The following is a 23,403-nucleotide window of genomic DNA, read 5'->3' as shown; positions in this document are numbered from 1 at the left end:
TTTGAAAAATCTCCTCCCCGCCCAAATCACCTCAGCAAAAATCTGTGGGAGGAAAACGAGTGCTCTCTTTCAAATGGCTGAAGTCTCTCATCAAAAGTTAAACCTATTCAAAATAAGGTATCTCCAATCCTTTCCACCCCACATGTGGCATGGGGCTGCTCTCAGACATACCTCCTACACGGTCAAGTTTCAAATCAGTCATTAGGATCCATTTCTAACTGCAATATGTAGAACCTATTCCCTGATTTCTTATTAAAATGGCAAACTTACTCTTAACATAGGACTGCAACTGTGACCCTGTAGTCTAGTTAAATAGAACAAGGAAGGTTCCGGAATCACCTGAGCTGTCAGCCCTGAGATCCTCCACCTTCGCTGCCACTTCCTCCTGACAAGTGCATCCCTTCCACCACCAGGATGGCACTGTGTCTACCCACTCCTGTGTGCCACTGCTGCAAACCAGTATCACTTTGCCCCAGTTTATTATCTATTTCTTCCCATAAGACTGTCACATTTTCCAGGACTTGCTGCTCCTCTTTCTAATAATCTGAATGCTTTCCTCTCTAAGCGCATTGAGATTTATTGTACAGTGGTACCTCGGGTTACATACGCTTCAGGTTACATATGCTTCAGGTTACAGACTCCGCTAACCCAGAAATAGTGTTTCAGGTTAAGAACTTTACTTCAGGATGAGAACAGAAATTGTGCTCCGGTGGCGCAGCGGCAGCAGGAGGCCGCATTAGCTAAAGTGGTGCTTCAGGTTAAGAACAGTTTCAGGTTAAGTACGGACCACCGGAACGAATTAAGTACTTAACCTGAGGTTCCACTGTATGCTTATAACACCCTTCCCCCCACCCCCATGGTTTTATATTTTTCTAAATGTACAACAAACGCGGGTGGAGTAAGCCACGTTATCAGAACTTTTCATTTTCTTTCTCCTAAATTTGGATGTGCTGCTTAAGTCCACGGATTGTTGTTAAATCTGTTGCGTTTGTTCTCTCCCCTCTCTCTTTCTTTCTTTTTAACTAGGAGTTAGGACATCAAAGGATGCACATGACTTCTGACTGGGCGTCTTAAGTTTATGATTTTGTTGGCTTTTGATACCCCAGAGTGCTTTGCACTTTTTGCCTGCGTGCTGTTACCCTTATGTCTGGCAAAGCTTGCCTCTCCACATCCTTGCATGGGAGGCAGATGGCGACTGCAACGGTCGCTGCAAAAAGATCTGTGAGAGTTTTGAAGGCTGAATCGTCTGATGGGAGTTGAGAGGTGTAAAGGACAGGATGCAGTTGCTTCACAACACAGATCTGAAACAAATCCTAGAACTGGACCAGCCTGTTCAGTTGGCTGGAACCGCAAGGATAATATTTTGGCCGTAGATCAAGAGCAAAAAGATATTAATGGGTGTTAAATGTTCCCAGGCTAAAGATGCCTACCCAGAATGCCTACAATTCACCCAGTGAGCTTCATGGTTTGAGCTCTGGCCTCTCAGGTCCTAGTCCAACACTTTAACCACTACACCACACTCTCATGTTGGGGCTATTCCAGTAACACAGGATTTTGATACAACCTGGTGACTTCAGGCCACTGCGAGAGTGCATCATCTCCAGGAAGAACGTTATGGCATCCATTGGTCAGAGAAGGAGCTACAGGGAGTTGCTTTTCCCCTGCCTGCAAGAAAAGAATCCTCTGTTCCAATTGCCACCTGTTCTAGAACGGCAGAACCAAAGGGGAGTACATACACTGGACTCTGAAGCCAGCCAGGGTAGCAAGGATCACTAGGAGGCTACACCCATTGCCCTCCAGGAAGAACATCATGGCAAGGGAAAGACCAACTTGGCTCTATCCATTTGCCAGTGAAGGAGCAACTGCTCCAGTGTTTCCTTCCTTCTTCCCTTCTGAATCGTGTCTATTAGATTGTGAGCACATAGGCAGGACCTGTCTTTTAATACATGTACTGAACTTGGCAAATGTTAGGTGCTTTCTGAAAGGAGGAGAAGGAGGAGGACCTTTTTGCATCAAATGACTTTGACAAGAAGAAACACTTCTCTAGAAAGGCACTGATGGAGTCGAAGAGATGCTCCAGGAGGAGGAGGAGTTATTTTTCTAGAAAAGAGGTGCCGGAACTCACCATGAACACCTCCCTTGTTTTTTTATACAGTGGTGCCCCGCAAGACGAATGCCTCGCAAGACGGAAAACCCGCTAGACGAAAGAGTTTTCCGTTTTGGAGGTGCTTCGCAAAACGAATTTCCTATGGGCTTGCTTCGCAAGACGACAATGTCTTGTGAGTTCCTGCTGGTTTTTTTCCCTACCCCCCCCCTTTTTCTAAGCCGCTAAGCCGCTTATCAGCTGATCCGATCAGCAGATAAGCCGCTAAAAGCCGCTAATAGCGCTAATCCTTCAATGGGCTTGCTTCGCAAGACGAAAAAACCGCTAGACGAAGAGAATCACAGAATGGATTCTTTTCGTCTTGCGAGGCACCACTGTAATGGCAATGGCGCCCACCTGAGAGGTGCCAGAACTGAGTTCCAATGAGTTCTGGCTGGGGAAAAAGCCATGATGATGATGATGATGATGATGATGATAGGGGCACCCCAAACAAGTAGCCGCCTGTCTGTTTTCTTTGAGTGCTAAATAATAAATATATCTTTGCAGTCTTCATAGAACAAGCAAATGAAGGACTTCCTGTTTTGAGTAATTATTTGTGTTCACCCTTGACTCCTAATTTTCAAGTACGATTCATGTAAATCAGGGTGGGAGGGTGTACTACAATAGTCTACTGCAGGCACCCCCAAACTTGGCCCTTCACTGTTTTGGGACTACAACTCCCATCATCCCTAGCTAACAGGACCAGTGGTCAGGGATGATGGGAATTGTAGTCCCAAAACAGCTGGAGGGCTGAGTTTGGGGATGCCTGGTCTATTGCTTAATGTGAAGTCTGGGGTGATACAACAAAGACTGGTAAAACTGTATTCTAAAAAGCAGATTAAAATTCAGTGCTGTAATAACGCGATCCAATCTAATATATCAAGGAACTCCTGGGCAAAAAGATGCATCTCAAGCAACTGATGTATGATACCTCATGAACGGCAAAGGGATGGGCATTCCATAGTGCAAGGACAATGGCGGAAAATGCCTGCCTTGATTTATCTGCCCCATCTACTGGATGTGAGCGACATCTGAAAACAAGAAAATCAAATGACTTCATATCCTAAAATAAGGCTCTGTTCAGATGAAGCTCAGTTCTTGCAAAACGAACCTGCAGTTGGATCCCCTTGCTTGGAATCATCTCCCAACTTTTAAACACTGAAATCTTGAATAAATGGAGCCTGCATAATACAATCTTTGTTTGAAATTTAGTTGTAAGCTGACGGTGAGCCGAGACTTTTAATAACAAACACCAAGTGTTTTGACATTTTTACCTTTTCCAAGTATTTATGTAAATATTTTGTTTAAGGACTGCAGCATACGGTTAACACAGAACAGTCCACTTTTGAAAAATATGGTACTTTTTTTTTTCTTGCTTTGGGAGATATTGTTTAATGAAAAGGTTAATTGTGTTTTACAAGGTCGTATGGCTGAAATGGATAAATAAAAGACCTGCCTGCTAGATTCTGTTTTGGAATGAGGTGAGGCAGAAAATTCCATGCCCCTGCCAAACGCTGTCTCTTGCAGGCATGAATTTACTAGCGATTCTGCCTTCCTTTCTAGGGTGCCAAAACCAAGAACATTTCAATATTTTTTATTAAAAAAAAGTTACCAGAAATAGTTTTGCGTTAGTGGCTTTTAGAGAGACCTATTCGCAACAAATGACTTTGACAAGAAGAAATGCTTCTCTAGAAAGGCACTGGTGGAGTTGAAGAGATGCTGAAGGGTACCAAGATCATAGGGACGTGTGTGGTGCTGTGGGTTAAACCACAGAGCCTACTACTTGCCGATCAGAAGGTCGGTGGTTCAAATCCCCGTGATGGGGGGAGCTCCCGTTGCTCAGTCCCGGCTCCTGCCAACCTAGCAGTTCAAAAGCACGTCAAAGTGCAAGTAGATAAATAGGTACCGCTCCGGCGGGAAGGTAAACGGCGTTTCCGTGCGCTGCTCTGGTTCACCAGAAGTGGCTTAGTCATGCTGGCCACACGACCCGAAAGCTGTATGCCGGCTCCCTCGGCCAAAAAAGCGAGATGAGCGCCGCAACCCCAGAGTCGGTCACGACTGGACCTAATGGTCAGGGGTCCCTTTACCTTTACTACCAAGATCATGCCCTCACCAGATCATGTCTTCACTCACGTTGGTGTGGATTTAGAGAAGAAGATAAGGCAGTAAGTGAGAATGAGAGGAACCAAGAACAAAAGAAGAGACTGCTGGATGAAGCCAATGGCCCATATAGTCCAGCTTTCCTGGAGATGCTACTTAAACGTGACACATAGGAGCAGACCTTGGCTTTTTCAACCTGGTCTTAGGGGGCTATTCAAATGTTGTAAAGAAGCTGAAGCACAACTTACATAATGTCTAATTTTCCCATTCTGGCTTTCACTATGATGTTGCAGGTGAGAACCACACACACCGAGTCATTTGAGATTCATTGTGGAGATACCACCCAAACCAGTGTTGTTCCTTGACTGACCAAACTAGAGGTGGGGGTTCATTCTGGCTGCGACTCACCCCAGCCTCAACAAAAGCACATCACCTGATGCGAAGTGACACTGCTCAGACTTCATTCTCAAATGTGGAGAGGCTGACATCAAACACAGGTTAATTTTATTTATTTACTTATTTAATAAATATATATATTTCCAGAGAGGGAAAAATCCTCACAAGGCATGAAACCGAAATATAATATGGGATAGCTCTTACATGCACATATCATTTAAAGCTCTGAAACAACTGGAGTAGTTAATATTAAAATAGCAAGCACGTTTTTTTAAAATTAGCCCAATTAAACATGGTGTAATCAAACAATCACCACAAATTTCTACAACCCAGTTAAAACCTTTCTGTGAAAGCAGATACATTTTCAAGGTGTGCTTAAAAATATGTAGGGATCGGATGTTCTACAATTACGTTCATAATATGTTGTGACCTGCTCAAAGATTTATTATTTATTTTCATTCATTCATTTATTTAATTTGTATACCACTCTGTATACCAGTAGATCTCATGGTGGTTCACAACATAAAATCACACTATGAAAAACACAGAATACATAATAAGAAAACAAAGACAATCAAACAATCCCCCCTTCTACAACACATTTTAAAAGGGTCTGGGATGTTGATCAGGTCAACCAAAGGCCTGGTTGAAGAGGAACGTTTTCCCTTGGCGCCTAAAGGTGTACAGTGGTACCTCAGGTTAAGTACTTCATTCGTTCCGGAGGTCTGTTCTTAACCTGAAACTGTTCTTAACCTGAAGCACCAATTTAGCTAATGGGGCTTCCTGCTGCTGCCGCGCTGCCGGAGCACAATTTCTGTTCTCATCCTGAAGGAAAGTTCTTAACCCGAGGTAATATTTCTGGGTTAGGGGAGTCTGTAACCTGAAGCGAATGTAACCCGAGGTACCACTGTATAATGAAGGCGCCAGGCGAACCTTCCTGAGGAGAGCATTCCATAGATGGGGAGCCACCACAGAAAAGGCCTGTTCTCATGTTGCCACCCTACAGACTTCTCATGGAGGAGACACACAAAGAAGGGCCTCAGAGGATGATCTCAGGGTCTGGGTAGGTTCATATGGAGAGTGATGTTCCTTGGAGTATCGTGTTTCTGGGAAGATTAAGAACATAAGAAGATCCAGCTGGGTCTGGCCACTAGTCCATCTAGTTGAGCACCCTGTTCTCACAGAGGCAAAGAAGTGGGAAGCCTGCAAGCAGGACCTGAGGACAACACGATATTCTCCGCCTGCAATTCCCAGAAACTGGTATTCAATGATGCACCAATGATGAAGGCAGAACACAGCAAATCATGGCCAGTAGCTACTGACAACCTTCTCCTCCATGGATTTGTCTAATCCTCTTTAAAAGCCATCCAAGTTGGAATCTACACACACATTAAAAACATTCTGAAAATGCTTTTTTAAAAAGTGTTTTAAAAAATACATTGACTTTTCCATAAGGCTCACCATTGCCATCTAGTGTCACATCGTATATTGCACTTAAAACGCACTTAAAACGTTTCATTTGCAGCTACTTTTCATAGGAGCATATTCCGCACTCTTAACTATGCGCTGTGTGAAGAAGTACTTTCTTTTGTCCCAAATCTTCCAATATTCAGATTCATTAGATCAGTCCCTCAGTTCTAGTATTACGGAAAACGAGATTGGACGGAATATAAGCACACATAGAAAGAAAGAAATCTTTTTATATAATTCAGTTGGTGCTCAGTTCGGTCTTCTTTTTCATAGATCAGCCAAACTGGAATCAAGTTAACTTATAAATAGCTCATTTTCATCATTTAGAATAAGGGGAAGGCTAACCTAATAGCCAACATTTAATTAATAAATTAAGGAACTGGCACAAATGGGCTGCATCAATAGGAGTATAGCATCTAGATCAAGGGAAGTAATAGTGCCACTGTATTCTGCTCTGGTCAGACCTCACCTTGAGTACTGTGTCCAGTTCTGGGCACCACAATTCAAGAAGGACACTGACAAACTGGAACATGTCCAGAGGAGGGCAACCAAAATGGTCAAAGGCCTGGAAACGATGCCTTATGAGGAACGGCTAAGGGAGCTGGGCATGTTTAGCCTGGAGAAGAGGAGGTTAAGGGGTGATATGATAGCCATGTTCAAATATATAAAAGGATGTCACATAGAGGAGGGAGAAAGGTTGTTTTCTGCTGCTCCAGAGAAGCGGACATGGAGCAATGGATCCAAACTACAAGAAAGAAGATTCCACCTAAACATTAGGAAGAACTTCCTGACAGTAAGAGCTGTTCGACAGTGGAATTTGCTGCCAAGGAGTGTGGTGGAGTCTCCTACTTTGGAGGTCTTTAAGCAGAGGCTTGACAACCATATGTCAGGAGTGCTCTGATGGTGTTTCCTGCTTGGCAGGGGGTTGGACTCGATGGCCCTTGTGGTCTCTTCCAACTCTATGATTCTATTCTATTCAAATAACACAGAGAACTCCCTACATTAGCAAGGGAATGAACAGATATTAGGTTTTTCTGTTCTAATGGTCTTAAAACGCAGGTGTTGTCGGAAAAAGGCTTTGGGACAGAGGTCTGGGACTCTACAAAGCAGAAGGAACAGAAGGGGCCCCAGCATTGCAGGGAGAGCTTTCAACAAGTTGGAGTATGTGAAATAAAAAACACCAACATCTGCAGAGCTTCTATCAATCCCTGCCATAGGACCATTAAATCCAGCGTCTAAAAATACCTAACCGCCCCATTCCCCTAAACAAAATCAAATTACCTGAAAACTGCATTAAAAGGTTTAAGAGGAAAACTCAGTTCTCAAAATCAAACCAAAGTCCAAGTGTGGGAAGAGAATTTGCACTGAATGGAGTCTACAGATGGTGGGCAGTTGGAGAGAAAAATGTGAATCTAAGCTTTTACATACCATATTCTTCCTAGCTTTCCTCATGCTACAGCGGACCATAACCTTAACCCTAACCCTCACCAGCTCTCATTTTGCCAAAAGAATAGGCCAATTGTCTCGACTTCCCTTCTGCGTGTCTTTGATTTTTGTTCACCAGAGTAGAAAAATAGGAGCACAAATTTCATTTACTGGCTCAGGACCCAGTTACTTGAGACAACTGCCATATCTCTTACATAGCCAGCAGGTCACTGCATTCTGCAGCAGGGTTTCTCCTTAAAGCACCTCAAATATCGCAAGTTTGTGCCACACAAACACAGCAATTTGGAGCAGAGCTTTCAGTGCAGCTGCCCCTGTTCAGTGGAACAGCTTCCCCGTTGAGATACAACAGACACAGAGTATGAGAACGTTCCAAAAATTATTGACGGCATCGTTGTTTTAGCAAATGTTTCCAGCCAGATTTTGGGTTTTTTGTTTTTTTAAAAAACCTGCCTTGAGTAGTTGTGTTTGTACTGCTTTTTTAAAAAAAACTATTTTTAGCTGGATTAATGCCATGTTTGTGAATCCCCTTGAGGCGCATGGAAAAAGTGGCTCACAAATTAATAAATAATAGCAAGACCTAATTTGCTTACAATTAAATAATGCATTTCTTTTTTAAAACAACACCAACAACCCCCGAATTACTAGAACAGTAGTAAAATCACAACAATGCAGAAAACTAAATGGCAATTGTAAAATTAAACAGTTTTTTTTAAAAGCAATGGAAAAGGAAACTGCTCACAAGTAGGCTAACATCCATGATGGCTACCATGTCCCTCCATTGTCAGAGGCAGCAATGCTTCTGGATACCAGTTGCTGGAAACCACAGGAAGGGAGAATCCTGCTTGCGAGTTTCCCACAGGCATCCCACAGGATGCCAGACTTGAAGGGCCATTGGCCTGATCCAGCAATCTCCTCTCATGCACCCAAGGAAATGGGGGTAATTGGCTCCAGCCCACCGGCCAGTGTGCCAGGCGAACTCCGGTCTTTGGTGCAGCATAAATCTGCAGCCTAGGCTTCAGAAGGCTGAGCACACTATTCAGCAGAGAAAGCGCTGCACAAACAGAAGAGGCACGGGAGGCTGTGTGAGCATATTTACAAGCTGGTTTATTCAGCGTAGATCAGGACAAAAGGAAAACATGTCTGATCTCCTTCGTGTCCAAAGCAACAACAGAAAACTATACACAAACGGAAGTTCCCAGCATACTGTGCTGGAATGTGTTACAGACATGCAGTGGCGTAGCGTGGGTTGTCAGCACCCGGGGCAGGGCAAGTAATTTGCGCCCCCTAACCCATGGATTTGCGCCCCCTAACCCATGGATTTGCGCCCCCTAACCCTAACCCCCAGATGTTGCGCCCGGTGCGCCCGGCCCCCCCTGCACCCCCACGCTACGCCACTGCAGACATGTGACATGCAACAATTCCACACGTCTGTCCTTTAAGGTGGAATGGAATTCTCAACACTTAGGCCAGATCCCAAATAACTAGTCTGAAGAGATCCAGAGTGCGACAGCTAAACTGGTGGCTGGGATTGGCCGCCAAGACCGCATAACACCGGTCTTGAAAGACCTGCATTGGCTCCCAGTACATTTCTGAGCACAACTCAAAGTGTTGATGCTGACATTTAAAGCCCTAAATAGCCTCAGCCCAGTATACCTGAAGGAGTGTCTCCACCCCCATCATTCTGCCCGGACACTGAGGTCCAGCGCCGAGGGCCTTCTGGCGGTTCCCTCACTGCAAGAAGTGAGGTTACAGGGAACCAGGCAGAGGGTCTTCTCGGTAGTGGCGCCTGCCCTGTGGAATGCCCTCCCATCAGATGTCAAAGAAATTAACAGCTATTTGACGTTTAGAAGACATCTGAAAGCAGCCCTGTTTAGGGAAGTTTTTAATGACTGATGTTTAAATGTATTTTTAATCTTTTGTTGGAAGCCGATCAGAGTGGCTGGGGAAACCCAGCCAGATGGGCAGGGTAATAATAATAATAATAATAATAATAATAATAATAATAATAATAATAATTTCCATAAGATTTTGGCAAACCCCATGCCTGCCAAGGAGATAATAGGTGCGAGGAGAAACCTGACTCCTCCTATGCACCTGCAAAGCTTGCAAGCCAGCAGCCCAATTTGCCATCTAAAATGGCTGACTCACAAGTAGATCTGCCTGATGAAAGAGCTCTAACTTGCCATACTCCCTCCTCCTCCTTCTCACAGCCAAGTAAGATAGTCTTCCATAAACACAGTTTTAACACTGAGTCCGTAAGTGACCGTGGAGGCCAATTCTGGATCCACACGTCCTTCCACAGTGGAAACATTGGTTTCCAGGCAGGAGTTGATTACGGTGCGGATTTGCCAAGCATGCCTTCCTCTTAGCATGTTTCTCCTTGCCATACCATGTATTCTCCAGCCCAGTGCTCGCCCCTCCGAAAAATAGGTGCTGGTACCCACCATGAGAAGGGACGCAGGTGGCGCTGTGGGTTAAACCACAGAGCCTAGGACTTGCTGATCAGAAGGTCAGCGGTTCGAATCCTCGCAACGGGGTGAGCTCCCGTTGCTCGGTCCCTGCTCCTGACAACCTAGCAGTTCGAAAGCACGTCAAAGTGCAAGTAGATAAATAGGTACTGCTCCAGCAGGAAGGTAAATGGCGTTTCCGTGCACTGCTCTGGTTCACCAGAAGCGGCTTAGTCATGCTGGCCACATGACCCGGAAGTTGTACACCGGCTCCCTCGGCCAGTAAAGCGAGATGAGCGCCGCAACCCCAGAGTCGGTCACGACTAGACCTAATGGTCAGGAGTCCCTTTACCCACCATGAATTTGTTACAGTATTTGTCACACTTTTTAACAACAACAACAAAGAGGTACCGGTACTGCATACCCTCGAGTACCCCCAGAAAAAAGTACTGCTTCAGCCCTAGTCTGCCATTCCAAGTGGCATTGTTGCTTCTGCATGGAAATGTGGACCTAGAGAGTTAGATCCTCTTTCACAGCCTTCTTAATTTCAAGGTGAAATTAATTTCAGGGTGCCCATACTTTCAAGGCGAAATGAATGCTGGCTGGGGCTGGTGGGTGCTGGCGTTCAACAACATATTGAGGGTCACAGCCCTCCACTCAATCTAGCATATCTACTTGCAATGTACTTCAGCCAGACTGCACCTATCTTCAGATCTTTGAGCAGAATCGTGTGAGAAATTCAGTGTCTGCTTTCAACAACAGCTACAAAACTGAATGGGAATCCCTGCCATGACCACAGCTTTTTCAAACTCTTCCCCCCTCCCTTATTAGACCACTTGGAAACACTAATTATAAATACTGAAGTGGTTCTAATATAAGCCTCTTATTTAAACAATTATTTTCCCCCTCTGCTGTTTTTTAAAATAAATAAATAATGGAAGACAGGATGCCAATCTGCTAAATTTAAAGGGGTATGTGTGTGTTGTAAAAGTCCAGCAATTTTGCAATAATGGATAAAGGCTTGCAGCTGAATTTACAAAGGCAGGTCATCCAGATGAAATAATTAAGATTCTGGGAGATTTTCTCCCTTGGGAGGTATGTGGGGAATGACTCCTGAAACTAACTGGTATCATTACAATTAATTGTGAAATGTTTTTTATAGGCAGAGTTCAAAGACATGTAATGATTAAAGTGTGTGTGTGATGGGGGGGAGTAATACTTCTGAGTGATAAGACCTCACAAATATTTTAAAATGGAGAGAGATTGTTTAAGAATTCTTTTTATTATTATTTTATTTATGATTTTCAATTTTATACATTTCAATAATTTTATAATCATTTTAACATTTTCAAAACTTGACTTCCTTCCCCATCTTTCTGCCGTTCCTTGTTTTAAATATTTATTTTAAATATTTTCTGCATATCCAAATTAACTTAATTTGCTCATTTATTCATCTACTTTAAATATACACTCTTATAAAACTGCAGGTTATTACAATAATCCTGCCAATGTTCTTATCTGTTTACAGTTCATTTGTAAATATTCAATAAAGCATTTCCATTCTTTTATAAGAAGTTTGCTATCTTGATTTCTTATTTTTCCAGTAAATTTCACCATTTCTGCATTTTCCATAAGTTTTTGTAACCATTCTTTTTTTTTGCTGGGACTTCTTCTTCTTTCCATTTTTGGGCAAGAAACATTCTTGCAAGTAACATTCTTGCCACTGTAGTTACATACATGAATACATTTATATATAGTTTGGTTAGTTCTGAACTACCAAACTGTCTAAGGATTCTTTTAATCCTATTTGCTTCCATAAAGTAATAGCAGTCAATAGCCATTCTCCTCCATGAATTTGTCTAATCCTCTTTTAGACAAATTTGGTGGCCATTACCGCCTCCTATGCGACCGAGTTCCATAGTATCACTATGTCCTGCCTGAAGAAGTGTTTTCTTTTTTCTGTCCTGGAGTTCCCAATGTTCTGCTTCAAATATCTGTATATGTTTTAAATCTATGGATGCTCCTGAAAGAAGAGTGGCAGATGAAGATGATGGACTTTGCAGAACTTGCGAAATCCAAAACCAGCACGATCAAGTATTCCAAAAGGATTGGAGCAAATTTATACGATACCTGAAAGATTATTGTAAGCAATTAACAGCACTAGCAGGGTTGTCTGAAGACTTGTAATGAGAAACTTTCAGTCTTTTTCTATTTATTTAAATTTTGAGCCATTCTGTAATGAGTTTAATTAGAATTGGAAAACGTATAAACTGCAGTGATATAAAGGTTAATTTCGAAAGCCATGAGGCGGGAGGAAAGGAAGTTGACAAGCTCTAAAGAGCCAGGGCGGTAAAGTGGATAATGATGATGTGACTGTACAATGTGCAATGGAAAATAAATTTTATATTTATATCTATATCTATATCTATAGACACTCCTAAGGCTGCTCAAAAAACAAAACACCCCCCACAGTATCATTTAAAACACATACACAAAAATTTAAACCAATAATAAAACCAAAGAAGCTGCAATGATTCAGCTAAAAGGCTCCAAACAGAAGGAATGTGTTGGAGGTGCCTTTATTTATAAAGGAGGGCAATGAGTTGTTTTGTGTGCTGGTGGCATTTTTTTATTAGTTGCAGCAGAAGCAAAACATTGTCACAGGCTCTCTGTTCTGTCACTGCGACTGCCATGCAAGATTCCTCACTGGCAAAAAACCAGCCCTGGGCTCAACTCCAGGCCCAGCTGGTCACTTGCAAGGGTCCTGAGAAGGTCAGATGCTCTACACAGCTGTGTGATTTCGTGGAAAGCAATGGTGAGTGTCAACATTCTGAGAGTGGCTCCTTTGCCAAAATGAACTCATTTCTGGCGGAGGACAATATTCCATCTTACATAAAACGTGGGTTGCTACGCAAGCTGCCAGAAGGCAAGGGAAGGTGACGTGAACTCCAGAACCTCACCTTGGACCTTAGTAATGGAGCAAGCCAAGTTCTTTTCAATACCTGGCAGGAAGAGAGAAGCGCTTAGGCCATTCAAGAATATTGGAGCACCTGAGAAAAGCCAGAAAGGTTATTTGGTTGTCAGCAGTATAAACTGATGATAAAGAACATCGGTTACGTGTGGAGATAAGGATTCTGGCAATGGCGTTCCCCTATGCGTGCTTCATATGTTAATTGTTGGAGGGGTATGGAAAGGAAGCACAGTAACATTCACAGGTGGGAATGCAATAATATGAGTTATTTGTCCAAACTGCATCTGCATTGTGGTTAGAAGGAAACTGTTCCTTGAAAGCAGTACAGTGGTACCTCGGGTTAAGTACTTAATTCGTTCCGGAGGTCCGTTCTTAACCTGAAACTGTTCTTAACCTGAAGCACCACTTTAGCTAATGGGGCCTCCTCCTGCTGCCACGCCGCCAGAGCATGATTTCTGTTCTCATCCTGAAGCAAAGTTCTTAACCTGAAGCACTATTTCTGGGTTAGCAGAGTCTGTAACCTGAAGCGTATGTAACCTGAAGTACCACTGTACCAAAAAAAGAAATTCTCAACCTAACCAGCTGCAGTTGCACCATGGGCCACATTCGGCCCACATTTCTCAACTCAAGGCAACCTGCCAATCAACTGACATAGCCAGTCACATCATCTGATGGAAGGTACCTTCTTCTTTAAGCAATAGGACTAAGGAGCCTGTACAAAACAACCCATCATAGAATCATAGAGTTGGGATTTTCAGCTATGCAATGGTACTCCCCCCTCCCTTGAGGTTCTCCCAACCTTCTGGGGCAGATTTGAAGAGGGCATGGGATGCACATGGAGGAAAGTTCCACTGTGTGAGTGAAATTCCTTAAGATGATGGAATGAGTTGGTTGGATACTGCCCAAGAACGATAGCAGGGACAGGGAACATGCAGGCCTCCAGATGTCTTTGCACTAAAATTACTTTCATCCCTGACCGTTGGCCATTCTCGTTTGGGGCCGAGTCCAATAACATCTGGAGGGCCACAGGTTCCCCATCCCCGGAGTATAGTTTGTAAGCTTTTAGATAATGCACACATCTGTCTGGCAGGCATCGTCTTAGAAAATGAATTTGTGTGCAAGAGAGGAGAGTATGGTTATTTTAAGAAGGTGCTTGCTCTCTCCAGTTCTTAAAAGTACTTGTATTTATACAAACACACACAAATGATTGGGACACTTTTTTCAGTCAATTAGTCAATTATACATTGCAGCCCGAGTATTTAGATTGTGAAGTTCAAACAATGTAGTTGCCAGTTATAATATACCACTTTTGTTTTACATCTAGCAATAGAGTTTTGTATATATATATGTAGAAAAGCCGCTGTGTGTGAATTATTGGTTCCTTAGGGGAAAGTTATTTTCTCTCCCCTCTGTATTTAGGAGCAGGGCACTGAATGAAGAACATGAAATGTGGAAGAGAAATATATAATATGATGAATACCTATAATAATGTACTTAGGGTGGAATTCAACATAGCACTAAGTGGGGCATGGGCAGGAGGGGATAAGTCCCAGTCACAAAATGAGACTTTCTCCCCCTCTCCTCACTTGTGTGTCCTCCGCATGCCCCTAAATTTGTTCTGGGTTTCCCCCCAACCCTCCAGAGTAGATTTAGGGGACACGGGAGGGGGCATCTGGGGGGAGAAGAGGGGGGAAAGTCCTGTTGCATGAGGGGACCCCAATCTGTGCACACAACAGCTTATATGAATCCAACCCATAAGAAAAATAAATGACCCCATGGCATGTGATATTTTGTGATATTTTTAGTTGAGGGCACTGCTGTGTAAAAAGCAGATTTTCTTCTTTTAAACAATTAATTTTGCCCCAGATTCTGATTATTCTATCAAGCCCCAATCCACACATAACACGTACATTGGCTGATTCCTCATCTGTCAACGATTGACAGATGAATATGCAAACGAATCTCACTACAAAGCATTGGGTGAGATCCAACAATGTTGTCCTCAGAGTAGACCCATGGAAATGAAGGAACAAGTTACTTAAGACTATCAACTTCATTGGGTTCCACTCTGACTTACATCAGTTACAATCCACTGCCACTGAGAGAAATTGTGTGTTATGGAAGCCCTGCCTGTATAGTTTCATCTGTTATGACTCAAACAAAGCTATCATGCAATGACGGGGTTAAAATGATAAGCATGTATGTGCAAATGTGACCATAGTTAATTTCCCGTTGTTTTTGCTTTGGGGAGAGTTTGGGCACCTTTTGTGAAGGAGGGAGGGTAGTAGGAACTCTAAAATAGATTTTGAGCTAGTGGCTTAGATTGCCATATAAATAATGAAAAGATTTGAAGGTCTAAGTATTTCCAGATGTTGGAGCAGGTAATGGCTTTGAAACCCATGTTAAATAAGTGCTGGGTTTTTGACCTGCTGGAAAAATGTACTCTGGTGTGACACAAATGACACTGCTTTCAAAAATTATCCTATATTATCCTAGTCCTGGTGAGGGTAACAACCTGAGGGCAAGCAACTTGATTAGCTTCCTGCCTGGATGGCGAGTACATCCCAGCTATTGTCTGTGATTTATGCCTGGGGTCCCTGGGCGTAATCATGCATACTTTGCAGTAGGTTGGGGGACTCCCTGCACCCAGCAAGGTATGAATTGAAGGAGAAAACAAAGTTCTTCCCAGATTCCGCATCGCTAAGTGGTACCTTGCTCTGACAAAGCATCATGATTCTCAAAGCAGGAATCTGTCACAAGCTTATCTTTCTCTCTGCCATTGAGATATGGGGAGGTGAAGAAGAAGAGAAGAGTTTGGATTTGATATCCTGCTTTTTCACTCCCCTTCAGGAGTCTCAAAGCGGCTAACATTCTCCTTTCCCTTCCTCCCCCACAACAAACACTCTGTGAGGTGAGTGAGGCTGAGAGACTTCAAAGAAGTGTGACTAGCCCAAGGTCACCCAGCAGCTGCATAAGGAGGAGTGGAGACGCGAACCTGGTTCTTAACCACTACAACACACTGGCTCTCACAGGTGAAGAGGTGCAGAGCCTTCAGAACAACAGATTGAACCCTTTTAGCTAGCATTTCCAGCCCGTGCCATTTTAACAGCCTGTTGATCTCCCTCATGTTGCAATTACTGCTAAAACATTTTTTAGCCTACCTTTAAAAAACAAAAAGTTACTAAAGGAATGGTGCAATAGATTTTTTTTTGTTATTTCTTAAAGGGGAATTGTTCCTTCCTCAACTACATTGCTATATCACAGCTACCTACTGTGGATAGGACGTAACAGACAGGACACACACACAAGCTCTCTATATATCCCTGAATTAGGAAAAATGCAGCTGCAATTCTCCACGTTGCTTGAAATGGAAAAGCAAAGATTGGGAGACATTACAACCTGCCAACCTTGAAGCAGTTCAGGCTTTCAAGCAAGGGTCATTGCAAGTCCTACACCATGGGTAGGCAAACTAAGGCCCCAGGGCCTGATCCGGCCCAGTCGCCTTCTAAATCCTCCTCACAGACGGTCTGGGAATCAGCGTGTTTTTACATGAGTAGATGTGTCCTTTTATTTAAAATGCATCTCTGGGTTATTTGTGGGACATAGGAATTTGTTCATCCCCCCCGCCAAGATAGTCTGGCCCCCTACAAGGTCTGAGGGACAGTGGACCGGCCCCCTGCTGAAAAAGTTTGCTGACCCATGCCCTACACCTACCAAAGACCCTTTAATCAGAGAAAATAGGGATCAAACCTGCAGAGCCGTAGGAGGCCAGCCAGGTTTTTTTGCCCTGGGTGAAGCATCCATTGAGGCTCCCAGTCTGCATGTGTACAGAAATGTCCATGGGGTGTCTGTTCCATACTGGGTCTTTGACCCAGGTGAAACAAAGCCTGGTTTCACCCCTGAAACCTGGCACCTTTTGTATACAAAGTAGGTGATGTACCACTTAACTCCCCGGCAACCAACTTCTATAAGCCCACATGAGTCCTTGGTGGGGTCAGTTCTGCAAACTGCATGGCAAAATCCATTGCCAGAGTTCTTGTTGTTTAGTCGTGTCCGACTCTTCGTGACTCCGTGGACCAGAGCCCGCCAGGCACTCCTGTCTTCCACTGCCTCCCACAGTTTGGTCAAACTCATGCTGGTAGCTTCGAGAACACTGTCCAACCATCTCGTCCTCTGTCATCCCCTTCTCCTTGTGCCCTCCATCTTTCCCAACATCAGGGTCTTTTCCAGGGAGGCTTCTCTTCTCATGAGGTGGCCAAAGTATTGGAGCCTCAGCTTCACAATCTGTCCTTCCAGTGAGCATTCAGGGCTGATTTCCTTTAGAATAGAGAGGTTTGATATTCTTGCAGTCCATGGAACTCTCAAGAGTCTCCTCCAGCACCATAATTCAAAAGCATCAATTCTTCGGTGATCAGCCTTCTTTATGGTCCAGCTTTCACTTCCATACATTACTACTGGGAAAGAGTTGCCAGAGTACTCTAATGCAAATGTGAAATGTCTTTGCACGGTGGGTAAAATACTACTACTACTACTACTACTACTACTACTACTACTAATAATAATAATTCAGTGCATCTGTAAAAAGGTTGGTTGGATTGTTCTCAGAGTACCCTTGTCTGCCACGAAGAAAAGCAAAAAGTTGTGAGTGGGTAGTCTGGTGTTCAGAGGCTCTTCCACAAGTACAAAATAATGCATGATGTGATGGATCGTCTGAAAATCAACTCTGAAAACTCAACTCCCCCATCTCACTTCTGTAATCCTTGGCCCGAGAAACAGTTTCGAACTCTTCAGCAGTTGCATTCTTCTCTCCAGCATGTGAGACCATCCCATATGACATATGTGCTATTTGCGGCGACTGTTTGTCCAAATGAGGTGGTTCGAAGTAAAAAGGCCAACAGATCTGTCTTTTGTAACACTGTGAGCAGCTTGTTAAAATTAGTCACCCAAACTGCAGGACATCTGTGCTGTTGGGTTTCCAAAAGCACTATCAGTACTGCAGATGAAAGCAACTCCACCACCACCCAAAATATTCTATTTCCCAGATGGGAAAAGCTGCAAAAAGGCAAGCCTTTGATTTTGGGGCTGAATAAACTGCAGTCTTTCCTTCTCCCTCCCAACGCCTTTTCTTTTCCTTCTCCTGCTTTGGTGGACAATAAGTTCTCGCTTTAGTTTTGAATCTCACGCCAGTTATGTGGAGCACTTCTGTTCTCTTAAAATTTACAAGCAAATCACCGACACACTATCCAGAGCAGCAGAAGAGATCTTCCTGTGATATGATATAATAAACATTTCCTTGAGTGATATCCAAGGCCTAGAATGGACAATAATCCCTGCAAATGTCTCTTATTGTGATGGGTAGTAATATAACACCTGTTTATCCTGTCCAATAGGCATGTCTGTCTCAGTAGATATCCATGCATAGATGTAAACATCTGAATAGGATGGTTGTGTGTGTAAAATCCAACATGCGTAGGATTGGAAATCAGAACTGAACTGTGCAGTTTACTATATGGGCCTACATAAGCAGGATTCTATAATAATGATGATGATGATGATGATGATGATGATTATTAATTTATTTATACCCCACCCATCTGGCTGGGTTTCCCCAGCCACTCTGGGAGGCTCCCAACAGAACACCAATAACGATAATAAAAAAGCAACTACATCAAACATTAAAAACTTCCCTTCTAAAAGTTGGATAGTTGTTTATTTCCTTGACATCTGACGGGAGGGCATTCCACAGGGTGGGTGCCACTACCGAGAAGGCCCTCTGCCTGGTTCCCTGTAACCTCACTTCCCGCAGTGAGGGAACCGCCAGAAGGCCCTTGGAGCTGGACCTCAGTGTCCGGGCTGAACGATGGGGGTAGAGATGCTCCTCCAGGTATCCTGGGCCGAGGCCATTTAGGGCTTTAAAGCATCCATCCTAGTCAAACAATAAACCCATCTCTGGATTCTGGTTGTAGGCTAGGTGACTTGGCAGAGGATTTGTAGGAAGACAGCAAGGCCCAGAGGATGGGAGAAAAGGTAGGTAGCCCTCAGTCAAATCCACAAATTCCAACACACACACACTTCAATTCAATCCAAATTATGCCACCCCAGTCTTCAAAAAAGCAGCAGCTGAAAGCTAAGAGGCCATCACAACAGACAAAGAGGCCAGGACCCCTCTGGTTTCTTTGTCATTTGAGCACTGTCTCTAGAAGCTGATGTTTACTGCCTGTCTTAAAAATGATTGACTTTGGTCCTGGACATATACTCCCTTGTGTGCCAGACACTGGTGTTCTTTAACCATGCTATCCAAACGAGAGAAGGAGTATGAAAGGGATAAATGGTAGCCAAGTGGATTAATAGAGCTGATCTGGTATAGTGGCTAGAGTGTCAGGATAGGCTCCTGGGAGACAAAGGTTCAAATCCCCGCTCAGCCATGAAGCTCACTGAGTGCCACCTTGGGCCTCTCAGCCTAACCTACCTCACAGGGTAGTTGTGGAGACCCATGTGTGCCACCTCAAGCACCTAGGCAATAAATAATAAACAAAAGAAACAATAAATAGCATTTTTGAGCTGTGAGCCAAAATCTGTGCTTTGTATCGTAGCCCAATCACACACTCATGTGGGCTCTACAAACAAAAAACGGGTCTATTAATCACTTTGATCCTGGGACTGTTCTGTAGCTGAAAACATGGCTGAAATGTCAGATGTGGATCGCTTCAGCTCAAAATCACTACCTAGACATGTATCTCATTTGGGGAGTGTGTGTCCTAGTGCACTCTAGCCTTCAGAAAATACCAGTGGGAGACATAGCCATGAGCTGGGAATCACAACTACCTGCTCACATCTTGCTTTTTGGCTTCCCAAGGGCTTCCCTGGTTGACCACTGTAAGGACTTAATGCTGGAGTAGATGGGCTCTTCTGGGACTGATATTTTCAAAGGCAAACACAGACATTCTAATGCCCTTGTTTCTACACAGGAATACAGCCAGAATACTTCATTTCCTTCACTCCAAAGTGTCCTCTTATCCCCCTAGCAAATCACTGTAAGGCCTGGGGCAAATTATTCAGAATTTCTTTTCCTGGAATTTTTTTTCCTATGATGAAGGAATTGACTCGCCATACTCACTACAGGAGGAAGCCTTGGGTTTATAGAGATCCGCCAGCTAACCGACCTCACGGGGTAAACAAATAGCAACTGTAAAAGCAGTTGTAAAAGAATACACATATCGACAAGAGAGGCCAAACTGCATTGACCAAAAATATAGAGAGAAGACAAAGCCCCAACTCCAAGTATCTCCTTGAGAGCCAGCGTGGTGTAGTGGTTAAGGGTGGTGGACTTGTAATCTGGTGAACCGGGTTCAATTCCCCGCTCCTCCACATGTAGATAGTCACAATTCTCTGAAGTCTCTCAACCTCACTCACCTCACGGGGGTTTGTTGTGGGGGAGGAAGGGAAAGAAGATGGTTAGCCGCTTTGAGACTTAGGGTAGTGATAAAGCAGGATATCAAATCCAAACTCTTCTTCTTCTTCTTCCTTCCCCTCACCACTTTTAGGAACCAATTGCTGTGTGTCATAAAAGCAGAGCACTTAAAAACTATCTGCATATTGTAGATGTGTCACTCAGTATAAACACATCAAGGGCTTTGTATTTATTGCATGTAAAGAAGGATGGAGATTGGAAATTAAGTTAATATATAATAATAATAATTTATTATTTATACCCCGCCCATCTGGCTGGGTTTCCCCAGCCACTCTGGGCGGCTTCCAACTGAATATTAAAAACAGTACAGCATCAAACATTAAAAACTTCCCTAAAGAGGGTTGCTTTCAGATGACTTTTAAAAGTAAAATAGTTGTTTATTGCTTTGACATCTGCTGGGAGGGCGTTCCACAGGGCAGGCGCCACTACCGAGAAGGCCCTCTGCCTGGTTCCCTGTAACCTTACTTCTCGCAATGAGGGAACCGCCAGAAGGCCCTCGGCGCTGGATCTCAGTGTCTGGGCTGAACGATGGGGGTGGAGACGCTCCTTCAGGTATGCCACGTATTGCTCTGTTTGGATGGCATCTGTGCTAGGAACTGCCCTGTCCACCACTCAGAGCACCACTAGGGAGGGTTGTTTGATGGAGGGTCCTACATTCCTCAAGATAGTAAGATATGAACAGGGAACCTTTGTGCTCAGGGACATCCCCCTGTCTGCTCACCCATGCAGTCCAGTCTTGGCCCTCGTGGAGCAAAGGTCCCTGAATACCACGCTTTCTTTTTGGAATTTGGACCTAAATGTGAAAATTCTCTACCACACAATAAAAGTGGCATTCCTTTGCCCTTTAGCACATCAGTCTTCCCTCGTGAATAGAGCCCTGAGTTCTTTGGCTTTTCCCATATGGAACAATTGATCCCTTCAGTTAATTTGCCAAGAGTAATCAGTTATTTCTGCTGGCTATAAATTTTAAACTCCGCCAACCTCACCCCCCACCCCGCTTTAAAAAGAAAAAAGCAGGAGGAAGGGAAGAAAGCAAAGCAATAAAAGTGGGACAGCAATAAAGCACGCAGCTGTCAGAGCGGGGACGGCTGGTGTAGTTTAGCACCGCAGGGGGAGAGAAAGAAAGAAAGGAGCAGAACGAGCTCCAAAGCCATTTTCACCTGTCGGTTTCCCAGGCCCTGGGGTTCAGCTCTGAGAAGAAGGGACTTCTCAGTTGATTCTTCCGCTGCCGTGAGGGTCATTGGGTGTAGCCTGTCCATTTTGTCCTGAGAAACCTTTGGGGTGTTAATGCAGCAGGATATACACTGAAGGAATGCCAGTAAATCAATGGCGTAAACTACACACACACACACACACACACACACACCCCTAGTTCAGGCAAAATACAGTTTCTTATCTCCTTGGTAGCAGCAAGTCAGCTGAATAGTATTAGGCTGGCCATTTGTCCTTCTTTGTAGAGGACAGTCATAAGAACATACAAACATGAGAAGAGTTTGTTGGATAAAGCCAATGACCTGTCCAGTCCAATGTCCTTTTCTCACAGTGACTGAACAGTTGTTGTTGTTGTTGTTGTTGTTGTTGTTGTTGTTATACCGCCCTATATCCAGAGGTCTCTAGATGGTTCACAGAAGAGATCAACCTTAAAAACTACTACATATCTATAGCTATATCTACATCTAAGCAAAATGAAAACAACCACCCAATAACACACACACACACACCCAGTGCTGCTCTTTTAATCCAGATCGAGGCATCCCTCTGTGGCTACTTTATGAACAAGAAGGGGAGATCCAATCAGGATTCCTTGCATCGCATCCTCCCTGGCTATGCTATTATGAGCTTTTTCTGTGGAAGGAACTGTTTGTTTAGGCTGACATCCCCGCTTTTGGGGGCAGTTTTAGAATCTGCTCGAACATACATTGACCCTTATTTATTTATTTTTAAATGGTAAACAGAACAGAACGTATTAACACGTCCGTAACTTGATGCGCATATCCAGATGGCAAATTCGTACTCACGGGCAGGATTTGAGCACAAGAGACTTCTCCCCCACCTGTGCTTTCCAAGAACTGGCATTCAGGGGCGTTGTTGCCTCCCATCGTGGAGGCAGAAAACAATCATCATGGCTAGTAGCCATGGACTGCCCTCTCTCTGCAGTCCTCTGTTTGAAGGAGTTCTGGTCCAAGTCCAGTTTAAAGGTAATGGACAATAAGAGGGGTCCTTGCAGTTGCCCATCCACAGATGGGCAGCCGGCTGAGCAGGCCCCAGGGCATTCCAGAGATCCCCAGGTAGGGAATGCACCTTGCCTGAAACCCTGGACAGCTGCTGCCAGTCTGTGCAGTACTGAGCCAGACGGACAAATGGTCTGATGCAGTATAAGGCAGCTTCCTATGTTCCGCACATATAGTAGCGACTTGCAGGGTAGTGCCAGGGTCCAGTGAATTGTTTCCATGGCTTCTCAACACTGAATGTTGCCGTCCCTTGCTGAGAGGGAGAGGGGTTGAGGTGCAGGGAGCTCAGCATGTGTGTGTGTGTGTGTGTGTGTGTGTGTGTGTGTGTGTGTGTTGGCACATGCAAATTTTATGAAAATTGGTGTTCTCTGTGGTGGACTTGTAAAGAAGTAAAGGCTTTCTGGGAAACGGTATATAATGAGTTAAAGAAAATGTTTAAGAATACTTTTTGTTAAAAAAAAACAGAAGCCTTTTTATTGGGTATACAGTGGTACCTCGGGTTACAGACGCTTCAGTTTACAGACGCTTCAGGATACAGATTCCGCTAACCCAGAAATATTACCTTGGGTTAAGAACTTTGCTTCAGGATGAGAACAGAAATCGTGTGGCGGTGGCGAGGCAGCAGCAAGAGGCCCCATTAGCTAAAGTGGTACCTCAGGTTAAGAACAGTTTCAGGTTAAGAACGGACCTCCAGAACGAGTTAAGTTCTTAACCAGAAGTACCACTGT

At 44.0% G+C, this 23,403-nt stretch overlaps 1 long non-coding RNA gene across 1 annotated transcript; it reads right to left on the bottom strand.

Annotated features, from left to right (window-relative positions):
• Positions 1-12,605: 12,605 nt before the first annotated feature.
• LOC310702272 lies at positions 12,606-21,717 on the bottom strand. Its single transcript, XR_014523424.1, has 2 exons — positions 21,605-21,717; positions 12,606-13,004 (listed from the first exon to the last, which is right to left on the bottom strand). It is a non-coding gene; the product is annotated as an uncharacterized lncRNA (long non-coding RNA).
• Positions 21,718-23,403: the final 1,686 nt, after the last annotated feature.

This window comes from Podarcis liolepis (assembly GCF_965112155.1).
Source record: "Podarcis liolepis genome assembly, chromosome: 2".
Lineage (NCBI taxonomy): Eukaryota > Metazoa > Chordata > Lepidosauria > Squamata > Lacertidae > Podarcis > Podarcis liolepis.
The sequence above is the reverse complement of the archived record's forward strand: the minus strand, read 5'-3'. Positions and strand labels throughout refer to the sequence as shown.